Genomic DNA, 18,084 nt, shown 5'->3' with positions numbered 1-18,084 from the left:
TGGAGAAAGACACAGACATCGAAATCCAGGAATCACAGTGAGTCCCCATTAGATTCAACAAAAACTGACCATCAAGAAGGCATATCATAGTAAAATTCACAAAATATTCAGGCAAGGAGAGAATCATGAAAGCAGCAAGGGAAAAAAGTCCCTAACCTGCAAGGGAAGGCAGATCAAGTTTGCAGCAGACCTATCCACAGAAACTTGACAGGCCAGAAAGGAGTGGCAGGATATATTCAGTGTGCTGAATCAGAAAAATATGCAGCCACGAATTCTTTATCCAGGAAGGTTGTCATTCAAAATAGAAGGAGAGATGGAAAGCTTCCCAGACAAACAAAAATTAAAGGAATTTGTGACCACTAAACCAGCCCTGCAAGAAATTTTAAGGGGACTCTCTGTGGGGAGAAAAGAGGAAAAAAATAAATAAATAGATAAATAAATAAATACCAAAAGCAGCAAAGATTAGAAAGGACCAGAGAACACCACCAGAAACTCCAATTCTACAAGCATCATAATGGCAATAAATTCATATATTTCAGTACGTCAATGGACTCAATGCTCCAATCAAAAGACATAGGGTAACAGAATGGATAAGGAAACAAGATCCATCTATATGCTATTTACATGAGACCCACTTACACCTAAAGACACCTTCAAATTGAAAATAAGGGGATGGAGAACCATCTATCATGCTAATGGTCAACAAAAGAAAGCCAGAGTAGCCATACTTGTATCAGATAATCTAGACTTTAAAATAAAGACTGTATTGGGGTGCCTGGATGGCTCAGTCGGTTGAGCGTCCGGGCTCGGCTCTGGTCATGATCTCGCAGTCTGTGAGTTCGAGCCCCACGTCGGGCTCTGTGCTGACAGCTCAGAGCCTGGAGCCTGCTTCGGATTCTGTGTCCCCCTCTCTCTCTGCCTCTCCCCCATTCATGCTCTGTTTCTGTCTCAGAAATAAATAAACATTAAAAAAATAAAAAAAATAAAGACTGTATCAAGTGATGCAGAAGGGCATTATATCATAATGAAAGGGTCTATTTACCAAGAAGACCAAAAAATTGTAAACATTTATTCACCAAATGTGATAGCACCCAAATATATAAATCAGTTAATCACAAACATAAAGAAACTCATCGATAGTAATGCCATAATAGTAGGAGACTTCAACACCCCACTCACAACAATGGACAGATCATCTAATCAAAAAATCAACAAGGAAAAAATGACTTTGAATGACACTTTGGACCAGATGGACTTAACAGATATATTCAGAACATTTCATCCTAAAGCAGCAGAATATACATTTTTCTGCAGTGCACATGGAATGTTCCCCACAATAGACAATATACTGGGACAAAAGGCAGCCCTAAGCAAGTACAAAAATATCGAGATCATCCCGTGCATATTTTCAGACTACAATGTTATGAAACTCGAAATCAACCACAAGAAAAAATTTGGAAAAGTAACAAATACATGGAGACTAAAGAGCATCCTACTAAAGAATGAATGGGCCAACCAAGAAGTTAAAGAGGAACTTAAAAAGTTCATGGAAGCCAATAAAATGATAACACCACAATCCAAAACCTCTGGGACGCAGCAAAGGCGGTCATAAGAGGAAAGTATATAGCAATCCAAGCCTTCCTAAAGAAGGTAGAAAGATCTCAGATACCACCTAACCTTACACCATAAGGAGCTGGAAAAAGAACAGCAAATAAAACCCAAAACCAGCAGAAGACAAGAAATAATAAAGAGTGGAGCAGAAATTAATGCTATCCAAACCAAAAAACAAACAAGCAAACAAACAAACAAACAAACAAACAGTAGAATAGATCAATGAAACCAGAAGCTGGTTATTTGGAAGAATTAACAAAATTGATCAACCACTAGCCAGTTTGATCAAAAAGAAACAGGAAAAGACCCAAGTAAATAAAATTAAGAATGAACGAGGAGAGATCACAACCAACACAGCAGAAATAAAAACAAAAATACGAGAATATTATGAGCAATTATATGCCAATAAAATGGGCAATCTGGAAGAAATGGACAAGTTCCTCGAAACATATACACTACCAAAACGGAAACAGAAATAAATAGAAAATTTGAACAGACCCATAACTAGTAAGGAAATTGAATTAGCAGTCAAAAATCTGCCAAAACACAAGAGTCCAGGGCCAGATGGTTTTCCAGGGCAATTCTACCAAACATTTAAGGAAGACTTAACACCTATTCTCTTGAAGCTGCTCCAAAAAATAGAAATGGAGGGAAAACTTCCAAACCCTATGAAGCCAGCATTACCTTGATTCCAAAACCAGACAGAAACCCCACTACAAAGGAGAACTATAGACCAATTTCCCTGATGAATATGGATGCAAAAATCCTCAACAAGATATTAGCCAACCAGATACAACAATACATTAAAAAAAGTTATTCACCATGACCAAGTGGGATTTATACCTGGGATGCAGAGCTGGTTCAATATCCGCAAAACAATTAACATGATTCATCACATCAATAAAAGAAAGGACAAGAACCATATGATCCTCTCAATCGATGCAGAGAAAGCATTTGAAAAAATACAGCATCCTTTCTTGATACAAACCCTCAAGATCATAAAAGCCATATATGAATGACCAATGCTAATATCATCCTCAATGGGGAAAAAACAGAGCTTTCCCCCTCTGGTCACGAACAAGACAGGGATGTCCACTCTCACCACTGTTATTAAACATAGAATGGGAAATCTTAGCCTCTGCAATCAGACAACACAAAGAAATAAAAGGCATCCAAATTGGCCAGGAGGAGGTCAAACTTTCATTCTTCACAGATGACATGATACTCCTTATGGAAAACCCAGAAGATTCCACCAAAAAACTGCTAGAACTGATTCATGAATTCAGCAAAGTTGCAGGATATAAAATCAATGCACAGAAATCGGTTGCATTCCTATATACCAACAATGAAGCAACAGAAAAAGAAATTAAGGAATCTATCCCATTTACATTTGCACCAAAACCCATAAAATACCTAGGAATAAATCTAATCAAAAAGGTGAAAAATCTATACACTGAATACTATAGAAAGCTGATGAATGAAATTGAAGAAGATACAAAAAAAAAATGGAAAAAGATTCCATGCTCCTGGATAGGAAGAACAAATATTGTTAAAATGTCAATACTACTGAAAGCAATCTACACATTCAATGCAATCCCTATCAAAATAACACCAGCATTTTCCACAGAGCTAAAACAAATAATCCTAAAATTTGTATGGAATCAGAAAAGACCCTGAATAACCAAAGCAATCTTAACAAAGAAAACCAAAGCAGGAGGCATCACAATCCCAGACTTCAAGCTATACCTCAAAGCTGTAATCATCAAGACAGTATGGTACTGGCACAAAAACAGACATTCAGATCAATGGAACAGAATAGAGAACCCAGAAATGGACCCACAAATGTATGGCCAACTAATCTTTGACAAAGCAGGAAAGAATATCCAATGGAATAAAGACAGTCTCTTCAGCAAGTGGTGCTGGGAAAACTGGACAGCGACATGCAGAAGAATGAACCTGGACCACTTTCTTACACCATACACAAAAATAGACTCAAAATGGATGAAAGACCTCAATGTAAAACAGGAAGCCATCAAAATCCTCGAGGAGAAAGCAGGAAAAAACCTCTTTGATCTGGACTGCAGCAACTTCTTACTCAACATGTCTCCAGAGGCAAGGGAATCAAAAGCAAAAATGAACTATTGGGACCTCATCAAAATAAAAAGCTTCTGCACAGCAAAGGAAACAATCAGCAAAACTAAAAGGCAACCTTCAAAATGGAAGAAGATATTTGCAAATGACATATCAGACAAAGGGTTAGTACCCAAAATCTATGAAAAACTTATCAAACTCAACACCCAAAAAACAAATAATCCAGTGAAGAAATGGGCAAAATACATGAATACATACTTCTCCAAAGAAGACATCCAGATGGCCAACTGACACATGAAAAAATGCTCAACTTCACTCATCATCAGGGAAATACAAATCAAAACCACAATGAGGTACCACTTTATGCCTGTCAGAACGGCTAACACTAACTCAGGCGACAACAGATGTCGGCGAGGATGCAGAGAAAGAGGATGTCTTTTGCATTGTTGGTGGGAATGCAAGCTGGTGCAGCCACTCTGGAAAACAGTATGGAGGTTCCTCATAAAACTAAAAATAGAACTACCCTACGACCCAGCAATTGCACTACTAGGAATTTATCCAAGGTATACAGCTGTGCTGTTTCGAAGGGACACATGCACCCCCATGTTTATATCAGAACTATTAACAATGGCCAAAGTATGGAAAGAGCCCAAAAGTCCATCAATGGATGAATGGATAAAAAAGATGTGATATAATGGAGTATTACTCGGCAATCAAAAAGAATGAAATCTTGCCATTTGCAACTATGTGGATGGAACTGGAGGGTATTATGCTAAGTGAAATTAGTCAGTCAGAGAAAGATAAAAATCATATGACTTCACTCATATGAGGACTTTAAGAGACAAAACAGATGAACATAAGGGAAGGGAAACAAAAATAATACAAAAACAGGGAGGGGGACAAAACATAAGTGACTCATAAATTAGGAGAACAAACAGGGTTATGGGAGCGGTTGTGGAAGGGGGGATGGGCTAAATGGGTAAGGGGCACTAAGGAATCTACTCCTGAAATCATTGTTGCACTATATGCTAACTAATTTGGATGTAAATTTAAAAAAAAAATAGGGCGCCTGGGTGGCGCAGTCGGTTAGGCGTCCGACTTCAGCCAGGTCACGATCTCGCGGTCCGGGAGTTCGAGCCCCGCGTCAGGCTCTGGGCTGATGGCTCAGAGCCTGGAGCCTATTTCCGATTCTGTGTCTCCCTTTCTCTCTGCCCCTCCCCCATTCATGCTCTGTCTCTCTCTGTCCCAAAAATAAATAAACGTTGAAAAAAAAATTTTTTTTTTTAAATTTTAAAAAAAATAAAGAAAGAAAAAGAAAAAGAAAAAGAAAATAAACCATTTCCAATGACACAGTAAATCAGTTCATGCAGTATGCAAGGATTCTCATGGTGTTTGCTATTTAATAGTCTCAATTGAATACCTAACCTAATGGGATATAAAGTAGAATCAAATATACATATCATCATACTCTTGTAAGGCTATGATGGAAAAGATACAAAAAGACTACTTTAAAAAGGAGTACACATTGACCTTAAAGAGAAAGTAGAAGGATAAGAGTTTTCAAAAATCAATAGGACATATTAGAACATTTTAAATCCATCAGAAATAGTTTTTATTTTTATTTTTTTATTATAGTTGACACATAATGTTACATTAGTTTCAGTCCTAAATAGAGTGATTCAACATCTGTATATGTGATGCTATATTCACAAGTATAGCTACCATTTGTTACCACACAATGCTACTACAATATCATTGATGTTACATCTTTGATTGCCAGGAATTATTCATTCCATATCTGTAAGCCTGTAACTCCCACTCCCCTTCACCCATTTTGCCCATTCTCCTGCCCACCTTCCATCTAACATTAGTTTCTTGCCTGTTTTTATAGGTCTAATTTTGCTTTTTTTGTTTATTCATTTGTTTTGTTTTTTAGATTCCACATATGATAGAAATCATGACATTTGTCTTTCTCAGTCTGACCTATTTTGCTCAGCACAATACCCACTAGGTCAATCCATGTTGTCACAAATGGAGAGATTTCATTCTTTTTTTTTTTAAATATTATTTATTTTTATTGTTGAGAGAGAGACAGAGTGTGAGCAGGGGAGGGTCAGAGAGAGAGGGAGATGCAGAATTCGAAGCAGGCTCCAGGCTCTGAGCTTTCAGTACAGAGCCTGACGCGGGGCTTGAACTCACAAGCTGTGAGATCATGACCTGAGCCAAAGTTGGATGCTCAACTGACTGAGCCACCCTGGCAGCCCAATTTAATTCTTTTTTATGGATCCAAAATATTCCATTGTAAAAATTGGCAGAGGACCTAAATAGAGATTTTTCCAAAGAGGATATATTGATGGCCAACAGATACATGAAAAAATGCTCAACATTAATAATCATCACAAAAATGTAAATCAAAACCACAATGAGACATTACCTCACACCTGTCAAAATGGATAAAATAAAAGACAAGGAATAACAAATGTTGGTGAGAGTATAGAAAAAAAAGGAAATTTCATGAACTGTTGGTGGGAATATAAATTAGTACAGCCAATTTCTAAAAATAGAAATACCATATGATTCAAAATTTCCACTAATTGGTATTTACCTAAAGAAAATCAACTTTATTTACAATAGCTAAGATATGGAAGCAACCTAAGTGTCCACTGATAGATGAATGACTAAAGAAGTGGTATATACATATAATGAAATGTTATACAGCAACAAAAAGGACCAGATCTAGCCATTTGCAAGAACATGGATGGGCCTAGAGGGTATTATGCTAAGTGAAATAGGTTGTACTGTGAAAGAAATAGGTTTTAAGCCTGTCAAATGAAAATTTAGGGGCGTGGCTCAGTCATTTAAGCGTCCACCTCTTTATTTCAGATCAGATCATGATCTCTTGGTTTGTAAGTTTCAGCCCCACATTGGGCTCTGCACTGACAGTGCGGAACCTGGTTGAGATTGTCTCTCTCCTCTCTCTCTGCCCCTCCTGCACTCTCTCACTCTCAAAATAAGTAAATATAGTTTAAAAAAATAAAAATAATGGAAAATGAAACTCAGTAGACACAATTAGGCATATGATATTGCTTGAATTATTCAAGTAATTGAAGGTCCTCAATCAATATTTGTTGAATAGGTAGATGGATTTTGATCACAGTCCTGAAATAATGAAAAAATCCAAATCTACTTCATCTTTGTTAATGAGTTCCAGACTTGTCCTTTGTATTTATTATTGAGTTTTGGTTTGACTGAGCTATTATATAAAGTGACCACTCTATTTCTAGGTGCAAAGACAACTGTCTAGAATATTGTGTCTGGCCTTGATAACTCTTTTACCATTCTTTGATTCATTTTCAGATTCAGTGGATATAGCAATTCTCTCAATCCTTTGATCTTATAAAAATTTGTGAGTTTATTTCTTAGAACCTCCATCTCTCACTTTCAATTCTATAAGGCAGAATAACCTTCAGTTTAGGCAGAATATCTCTGAGTTTTCCCAGGAATGATGGGACACATTATCCTCACGGCAGAGCAAGAAACAGCAACCACTTAAGACAGTGCCATGATTCAAATACAGGATTATGAAGGATCCACAGAGTAATTAGAGACCATATCAGTCATAATTACTTTTGAACTAGAAAGGCAAAAAACTGAAATTCACTGTAGACCACGTATCTGATGGAAACACACTCTTTTCTTTAATTCATTTTTTGTTAATTAAAAAGAAAGGCAAATTAGGACAGTGCTATACTCACCTTTTTATTAATATTAGCAACCGCTTTTAATATGATGTCCTGGTGGTCAGTCTGTATTATGCCAAGTTCATTAAGTTTTTGCCGAGTAATGTTAAGTAGCTTCTCCCCATTGATTTTTGCTCTTTCAAAGTGTTCTCCATATATCAGAAAATTATAATTCAATTCTGAAAAAAGACAAAAGAGGTAGAGGAAATGTCAAAGAAAATAGAGACCATACCTCCTTTAAAGACAACTATATAATTCAACCAGTATAGAATTACTTGTGCCTTTTTTCTTATTATCAATGAGCCACTTACAGTTTTTATTCCAACACTCCATCTTAAATTCAGCGTCCTTAGTTAGAAAGGCTTAGGAAGGACAGATTTTTGTAGGCCCTCACAGAAATGCTTAAGTAGAAAATTTAATTAATAAAAGATACCCTGTTAAATATACACTTAGAGATTATAACTGAAAGTATATTTATAATCTGTTATAATAATATTGAAGATGGACTTCACAGAACTGAGATAAAATGTACTTCTTGATTTGTGACTGCTTTAACATTTGGAATTTGATCAATTAAGAATCCATATAGTTAATATATGTGAACTATTTGGGGAGGGTACAATCTCTTGGGTAAACTGCTTCATAACTATAATTAAGAGGGAAAAATCCAAAATTATTCACATATATATTTTAGTAAACTGCTTCTGCCATTTCTTTAGCTCTATTTAGAAAGAAGTAATTAGAAGATCCATAAGTAAAACAATATATATTAAATAATGGAGAAAAATTAACATAATATGATATAAAAGAAAGCTGAGCTTATATGAATAACTAAAGGCATCAGAAGACTAAATACATTATGGAGGCACCTGGGTGGCTCAGTCGTTAAGTGTCTGACCCTTGATTTTGGCTCAAGTCATGATCTCAATGTTCATGATCTAGAGTCCATAGTTGGGCTCTGTGCTGTCTGTTTGGGATTCTCTCTCTCTCTCTCTCTCTGCTCCCTAAACTTAAAATAAGAAGACTAAATTATGAAATTATCATTCTTCTTTGGTTACACATAGTAAGAGTAAGGGTACAGTGGAAATGGTCCTAGATTAACATAATTTATTTGAAATTTGATGAACTTCCCTATGAAAGTGAATGTGGCTAATATCCTGGGAACTAATGATATAAGCTGATTAATACAGATCTTACTACTTTGATTTTTTAAAAATAACTCAGGAGAGTGTTTACCTTTATAATATCTTTAGATAATCTGCTAAAGAATTAGATAATATAAATAGCATTTCATGAGGAATATTTAAACTGCTTTTAAAACTTCTCAAGTACAGGGACATCTGGGTGGTCAGTCAGTTAAAATTCTGACTCTTGATTTTAGCTCAGGTCATAATTTCACAGTTTGTGAGTTCAAGCCCCATATGGGGTTCTGTGCTGACTCATGGAGCCTGCTTGGGATTCTCTCTCTCTCTCTCTCTCTCTCTCTCTCTTTCTCTGCCTCCCCCCTACTCGTGCTCACTCTCTCTCAAAATAAATAAATAAATAAATAAATAAATAGAAAGCTTGTCAAATACAGGTATACACTTCACTATACTCATATGCTAATTAAATAATATTTGCATTCTTACCTATTTATTAAAAAAAGTCCTGTCAATGACCTCTGATAAATTTACTTTCTTAGTTTCATTCTTTTTATTTAATTTATCTTTTATTCGAGTATAGTTGACACACAATGTTACATTAATTTCAGTTGTACAACTTGGTGATTTGACAAGTTTATACATTATGCTATGTTCACCATAAGTATAGGTACCATCTGTCCCATTACATCATTACAGTATCATTGACCGTATTCCTCTTGCTCTGTGCCATATTACCATAACTTTATCATTTCATAACTAGAGGCCTGTATCTCCCCCTCCTCTTCACCCATTTTTTCCAATCCCCCCCACATCCTTCCCCCCTGACAACCATCAGTTTTTTTCCTCTGTATTTGTAGCTCTGATTGTGCTTTTTGTTTTTTTGTTCTTTTTTGTATTTTCATCTTTAGATTCCATGAGTGGAATCATAAGGTATTTATCTTTCTCAGTCAGACTTATTTTACTTAGCTTAAGTAGGTCCATTGATGTTGTCTCAAATAGCACAATCTAATCTTTTTTAAGGTTGTTTAATATTCCATTATATATATTATATAATATGATATATAATCATAATATATGATTTATATAACATTTTCCTCATCCATTCATCTTATAATGTATCACACATATATAATACATAATAATATACCACATTATATATATATACTACATTTTCCTTATCCATTCATCTATTGATGGACACTTAGTTTGCTTCCATTCTTGGCTATTGTAACTAATGCTGCAATAAACATAGGGGTGCATATATCTTTTTGAGTTAATGTTTTTATTTCCTTTGGGTAAATACCCAATAGTGGAATTATTAGACCATATAGCATATCTATTTTTAGTTTTTTGAGGAACCTCCATACTGTTTTCCACAGTGGCTGTACCAATTTACATTCCCACCAACAGTGCATGAGAGTTCCTTTTTCTCCACATCCTCACCAACACTCGCTATTTTTTGTCTTCTTGATTTTAGCCATTTTGACTTGTATGAGGTGATATCTCATCATGGTTTTGCTCTGCATTTCCAAGATTAATGGTGTTGAGCATCTTTTCATGTGTCTGTTGGCAATCTGCAGGTATTCTTTCATAGAATGTCTATTCAGGTATTCTGCCTATTTTTTATTCAAAAATTTTTTCTGCCCATGTTTTAATAAGATTCTTTTTGGTGCTTGTTAGTTTCATTCTTATTACAACCTACCCTTTAAAGGCATAAAAGTGTATTTCTTTTATTTTAAATTTTTGTAATTCTTTATTGCTACATATTTAGACTGGTTTTACCCTTTGATTACTCATAAATTAGTAAAGTTTCTCATTGAATTTAAAAAATTTTAAAGTAAAGCCACCTGGAATAACTCAACTTTTGTCAGTTTATTATTCAGATTTCCCATTTCCATCCATTGGAACATTATAACAGAGAACACTTCTCTGTTCCATGCTATAAAATAACCAGCAATATAATTCAGAGTTACAAAGTACCTACCTAAACTTGGGTGTATGTCTCAGCTTATTTTTCAGGCTATTACTTCCTTTCATTGGGCAGAGAGAGATAATTCAGTATTTGATTTATAAGAGTACATATATGAGTGAATAAAAGTAAATAAAAAATATCAAGAGGAGAGATTGTCTTTTTCCCATTATATATTGTTTCCTGCTTTGTTGAAGATTAATTGACCATATAGCTATGGGTTCACTTCTGGGTTTTCTATTATGTTCTACTGATCTATGTGTCTATTTTTGTGCCAATACCATACTGTTTTGATCACTACAGTTTTGTAATATAACTTGAAGTCTGGAATTGTGATGCCTCCAGCTTTGTTCTTTTTCAGGATTGCTTTGGCTATTTGAGGGAAGCTGTGTAACTATGTCAAAATAAATTTGAAAGCTGAATTTCTCAAGGTAATCTTCCTATTAACTTATAGAAGACTTTGCTGTACTTATTTCATTACACTGGTTAAATATGATAAAAAATAAACTGAAATTTCTATGAGTCAGTTCTCATGCTATCAATTGGCTAGGAGAAAATTATATATAGCTTTGTCCAAAAGAATGATATATATATATTATTATGGATGGTGCTCATATGTACTTGAAACTTTACTCAGTAAATATATTTGAATGTTGAATGATTTATCAGAGGGGATTTGATCTTTTCTTTACTCTTCATGTGTATATGGAGAGTGAATAGTAATGCCTTGAATATTTGACACCCCCCAGTGTCACATTCTGTTTATGAACTGCAACAGATACTTGCACTGAAATGTAATATACTGTCAACTAGATTGTAGGAATAAATTAAATAATTGTGATGTATACAAATTAAATAAAATAACTTAGTCTCTATAGATGATTGAGTATCTGATGTAGTACATGTCAGTTATTTCTCCTAGGTTACTTTGCCTTGTTTTTATAAACCCTTTTATTAAAACTTCCTTAGAAAGCATGTGGACCAGATAATAACTATGGACCTGAAACTAGTTGCATGCCTTCACCAACCAATAGCCTGCATCCTTTTATTACAGAATTCTGGATTGAATCTATACATATCATTTGGTCTTCATTTATATATAGGCCTTTTGAGTCATTAATGGCATAATTATCAAGTTGGTCTGATTAACATATATCAGCTATAAGCATATAAAGCTTGCAAATCAGAGACGAGACCATTTCTGTAAGGAAGCATGAAGACTGAAGAGGCTAAATGTTCATGATGCAAAAACTCCGTGGCAAATGTCCAAGGAGACATTTAGCAAGCCTAAGAATTGATTACAATTTCACAATTAGCATGCCCCTTCAAAGTGATACCACCAATGAAAGGCAGAAAGCTCATTCTCAATATCTGTCACACAAGCTTCCAGGTTTGTAAAACCATTTATATTTTGATATATTTTCACAATTCATAGTAGTGCTGTTCAAATTACCTCCAAGGATAAATTTTTTGAATACTAAGCTATCAATAAGAAAATATGTAACTTTCAAATAGATTTATATGACATACACATCCACACCTACCCGGTTTTTATTTTTATCCCATGTCACTTTGTCCCATCAGATCTTAATATTAACAATATTGATTTATAAGTTTGAGTCACAGTATTATTCTTAAATGTTGTGTATATGAATGAATATGTGCATGCGTTTGTATATGTTTTAAATTTATTTTCCCAAATATGTGAGTAATTTATATAGTCATGACCCCATTGTATATGCATGGATTGACATAAGCCATTAAGAGTAGATTGTATATTTTGTTTATAAATATAAAAATGATCAGTTTTTTTCTCTTAGTTTAAGAAGCTGCAAGACCCACTGTAATAATAATAACTAATATTTGCCATTTTAAACACTTTTCATATATTAACTCAATTCTTACAACAATTCTGACAAAGGAACTACTATTATCTGCACTCTGCAGATGCAAAAACTGACTCAAGGAGAGGTAAGTCACTTAACAAAGGATACAAAGCTAGTAAGTGGCTGAGTCAGGATTTAAAGCCAAGAAGTTTGACTATAGATCTCATGGTCTTAACCACTATGTTATACTACTTCTCATAGTAATTGAGATGGTCTAAAATTGGAAATGACTACTTATGACACCCACAAAATACCTTCTAGAATGCCATGTAAGATACAGCTGGCCACAATCTCAGAGTAATCTAAGTGCAGTCAGTTATCCACAACTGTGAATTTTTCCAAGATCATAATCCATATGTACAGCTCACCATTCCTTAATCTCACTCATTCATTTGTTCAGCAAAGATTTAATAAATGATTTCTATGTGCATAATAATTGTTACAAATTCAGGGGGACAGGAAGACACACAACACAATCCCTGCATTTAGAGAGCTTACAATTTTATTTTAAGACACTAAACAGAAACACACAAAAAATGTTAATATCATGTATCATAAACTAAAAGAAATATGCCCCAAGAGTTAAGTGAATGAGAAATAGTGTAGGCTTTAGTTAATAAAAGAAATGAAAGATCAGAATGAATTTGAGTGATGGGGCAATGTTTTCACACATTCATATCCTGCACAATAAAACTGCAATCTCCTGTTTCCTAACACTGTATGTAGCATGTTATTTAACTTCACCAGTCAATTCTTTATGTTCTTAAAATCCACCATACTGTATATAGATTAATACAATACTATTTTGGGTCTAATTGGGTTTCTTATTTGTATGGGCTATGACTTTATCTAGAAGAGGGCAAAAAAATACTGAAAATTCAAGGAAAAAATATATATTGTTGAATTATATTAGTCACAAATAGGCTAATTAAATTATTGAAACCAATAACACAACTGAAAATTAAAGAAATATTTATACAGCCAAAAGCATTTAAAATTTCCTAAAACTCAACAATTAAGAAAATTTCATCTCTCTATATTTTATAAGAAAGTGGTATATACTTGTAATAAAAAAGGGCCAAAAAAGACACCCAATGCATTTTAAAACTCTTCGTTTACTGAATTTCAAGCAACAACATTTTAACTGAGAGCTTCTTCAAATTAGCAAGTCATACAAACCATATGTGACGAAGCCTAGACATACTACTATGAAGAAACTACAAAATTAGGTTCCAAAGACATCCAGGAATTTCAAATGTAGAAAACAAACCTGGCACCAACAGAAACCTAGCATTTTCATTTTATGTTATAGAACAACAGTCAAACATAAGAAAGATGCTCAATACATCCAAGAGGACTCAATTTAAAATACAGTAAGAATAAAATAAAATAAAATAAAATAAAATAAAATAAAATAAAATAATAAAATAAAATAAAAAGAAAGTTGAAATAAACTGGCTTGAAAAAATGCTAAACAATTATAAAGCTAAATAAGCAAGCTATAACTTTAAATATTGAGAATTATACCCAAAATGGTATTTTAAATTATACACAAAATTAATTCTTAATGTTATCTTCTTTAATGAGACTAAAAATGTAGAAAATCCAAAGTAAATGCATATACATTTTATATATATTTGGAATCCAAGGGGTTATGCTAATTTTTATATTTATGTATGTATGTACATTTTGTGGGAAATATGTTTCTTAATTTTTAAATGGCTTATGATGCTATTTAAATTATAAAAGTTTGCTACTTCTATATACTCAGAATAGTGTAATATCAGTAAATGATATCTATACAGTCTGCAAAGCATATAGTGAAGTGTTTAAGAACACTTGTAATAAAGGTATTTCTAAGAATGATACTTGCTTACTATATAGAGGTTAATATTCTATCAGTCAATAGAAGTTATACATATTCTGCAATACATGTAGAATGGTGTTTAAGAATACTTCTAACAAAGATGTTTGGAAGAACACTGTTTACATATTACTTAGAATGTGTATCCTAAAAGTGTTTTACATATACTTAGAAGAGTGTATTATAACAGTGATAGTTATCCACATTCTTCAATGGATGCAATGAAGGGTGTAAGAACACATGATAAAGATGTTTCTAAGAACACTAAAAATTTATCACTGTCAAATAATGAGGTGGGGGTAGGGAGGCTGATTTAGAATAAAGACCAAAATATTAAACTCTGAAAAAGCTACTAATAAAAAAAAAATTGAGATCCAATTTGGTTGCTGCCTAGAGGACAGCTTTTGTCTCAACATGAGTCATTGAAAAAACAGATCACAGACAAAATTGTGAAATCAGAAAAGTTGGTCTTGGGGCTTTGTAATTGATTTCAACATCCACTGATGTGAGCCACTGGAATGTACACTGTCACTCAAAACTTCAGCTCATACATATCCATATACATACTACTCAATGTTTAACACATTGAGGCATTCATTACATAATTATATTTTATTATTTTTTCATAGAAGCACAGGGTATAGCAATGAGAGAATATTTTCATTAACAAATACCTAATGCTCACTTGTTTTCTATTAAAAAAAAAAAGAGAGAGACAGTGGGGTGCCTGAGTGGCTCAGTCGCTTGAGCGTCCAACTTCAGCTCAGGTCATGATCTAACAGTTCGTGGGTTTGAGCCCCATGTCAGGCTCTGTGCTGACAGCTCATAGCCTGGAACCTGCTTCAGATTCTGGGTTTCCCTCTCTGTCCCTCCCCCGTTCATATTCTGTCTCTGTCTCAAAAATAAACATTAAAAGAAAGACAAAATGATAAATTATCCAAGTAATAATAAACTTAGACGGAAGTTTAAAAACAGGAAAAAATATGTACACACATTCTAAAAATACAGGTGTTAAAGGTTTAAATAAGATTTGATAATAATAAACATATATTTTCTTAGATTGATACTGGTGAAATCATGTGTGGAGATGCAATATCTAAAATAACTGAAGTAACTGTACAAAATGAATGAATCTCAGGGGAGAACCACACTCTTACTTGTTTGGAGATATTCAGAGAGAGGTTTATTCATGGCCCTTAATTTGCTTTAGTACCTGAAAATTAGATTATTTTAATTGTACCTAACTAGAGCTCCTCACTGGAGTTTTTCTAAACAACTGAATATCAAACTAAAACCTACAAAATCAGTTGCTTCTAAGTCTTGCAAAAAAATAACCAGAAACAAAATAAACCAAAAATACCAAGGGAAAACCTAAAATTTTACCCAGAGTTAAAACATCTATTTCAAAATTCAGTCTTCAGTTTTTTTAATCATACCACAACTGGTATGAAAGAAAATTGTGTTTCCTGAATACACCTGGGAAAATTGTTACAATCTGGGATAGCGATCAGATCTATCTTATACTTCACTGTTTGAAATATTCAATGGAGTAAGTGTGGATTTTATTTTCATGTATTTATTTTTTTCTTGTGTTTTTTTCTTTTTTTCAATTTTATTTATTTATTAATATTTTCAATATATGAAATTTATTGTGAAATTGGTTTCGATACAACACCCAGTGCACATCCCAAAAGGTGCCCTCCTCAATACCCATCACCCACACCCTCCCCTCCCTCCCACCCCTCATCAACCCTCAGTTTGTTCTCAGTTTTTAAGAGTCTCTTATGCTTTGGCTCTCTCCCACTCTCACCCCTTTTTTTTTCCTTCCCCTCCCCCATGGGTTTCTGTTAAGTTTCTCAGAATCCACATTAGAGTGAAAACATATGGCGTCTGTCTTTCTTTGTATGGCTTATTTCACTTAGCATCACACTCTCCAGTTCCACCCATGTTGCTACAAAGGGCCATATTTCATTCTTTCTCATTGCCACGTAGTACTCCATTGGGTATATAAACCACAAATTCTTTATCATCAGTTGATAGACATTTAGGCTCTTTCCATAATTTGGCTATTGTTAAGAGTGCTGCTATAAACATTGGAGTGCAAGTGCCCCTATGCATCAGTACTCGTGTATCCCTTGGGTAAATTCCTAGCAGTGCTATTGCTGGGTCATAGGGTAGGTCTATTTTTAATTTTCTGAGGAACCTCCACACTGTTTTCCAGAGCGGCTGCACCAATTTGCATTCCCACCAACAGTACAAGAGGGTTCCCGTTTCTCCACATCCTCGCCAGCATCTATAGTCTCCTGATTTGTTCATTTTGGCCACTCTGACTGGCGTGAGGTGATACCTGAGTGTGGTTTTGATTTGTATTTCCCTGATGAGGAGCGACGTTGAGCATCTTTTCATGTGCCTGTTGGTCATGCGGATGTCTTCTTTAGAGAAATGTCTATTCATGTTTTCTGCCCATTTCTTCACTGGGTTATTTGTTTTTCGGGTGTGGAGTTTGGTGAGCTCTTTATAGATTTTGGATACTAGCCCTTTGTCTGATATGTCATTTGCAAATATCTTTTCCCATTCCGTTGGTTGCCTTTTAGTTTTGTTGGTTGTTTCCTTTGCTGTGCAGAAGCTTTTTATCTTCATAAGGTCCCAGTAATTCACTTTTGCTTTTAATTCCCTTGCCTTTGGGGATGTGTCAAGTAAGAAATTGCTATGGCTGAGGTCAGAGAGGTCTTTTCCTGCTTTCTCCTGTAGGGTTTTGATGGCTTCCTGTCTCACATTCAGGTCCTTTATCCATTTTGAGTTTATTTTTGTGAATGCTGTGAGAAAGTGGTCTAGTTTCAACCCTCTGCATGTTGCTGTCCAGTTCTCCCAGCACCATTTGTTAAAGAGACTGTCTTTTTTCCATTGGATGTTCTTTCCTGCTTTGTCAAAGATGAGTTGGCCATACGTTTGTGGGTCTAGTTCTGGGGTTTCTATTCTATTCCATTGGTCTATGTGTCTGTTTTTGTGCCAATACCATGCTGTCTTGATGATGACAGCTTTGTAGTCGAGGCTAAAGTCTGGGATTGTGATGCCTCCTGCTTTGGTCTTCTTCTTCAAAATTCCTTTGGCTATTCGGGGCCTTTTGTGGTTCCATAGGAATTTTAGGATTGCTTGTTCTAACTTCGAGAAGAATGCTGGTGCAATTTTGATCGGGACTGCATTGAATGTGTAGATAGCTTTGGATAGTATTGACGCTTTGACAATATTTATTCTTCTAGTCCATGAGCATGGAATGTTTTTCCATTTCTTTATATCTTCTTCAATTTCCTTCATAAGCTTTCTATAGTTTTCAGCATACAGATCTTTTACATCTTTGGTTAGATTGATTCCTAGGTATTTTATGCTTCTTGGTGCAATTGTGAATGGGATCAGTTTCTTTATTTATATTTCTGTTGCTTCATTATTAGTGTATAAGAATGCAACTGATTTCTGTACATTGATTTTGTATCCTGCAACTTTGCTGAATTCATGTATCAGTTCTAGCAGGCTGTTGGTGGAGTCTATCGGATTTTCCGTGTATAATATCATGTCATCTGCAAAAAGCGAAAGCTTGACTTCATCTTTGCCAATTTTGATGCCTTTGATTTCCTTTTGTTGTCTGATTGCTGATGCTAGAACTTCCAACATTATGTTAAATAACAGCGGTGAGAGTGGACATCCCTGTCGTGTTCCTGATCTCAGGGGAAAAGCTCTCAGTTTTTCCCTTTGAGGATGATGTTAGCTGTGGGCTTTTCATAAA

Source organism: Lynx canadensis, chromosome X, assembly GCF_007474595.2.
Source record: "Lynx canadensis isolate LIC74 chromosome X, mLynCan4.pri.v2, whole genome shotgun sequence".
NCBI classification, from domain to species: Eukaryota; Metazoa; Chordata; class Mammalia; order Carnivora; family Felidae; genus Lynx; species Lynx canadensis.
The sequence above is the reverse complement of the archived record's forward strand: the minus strand, read 5'-3'. Positions refer to the sequence as shown.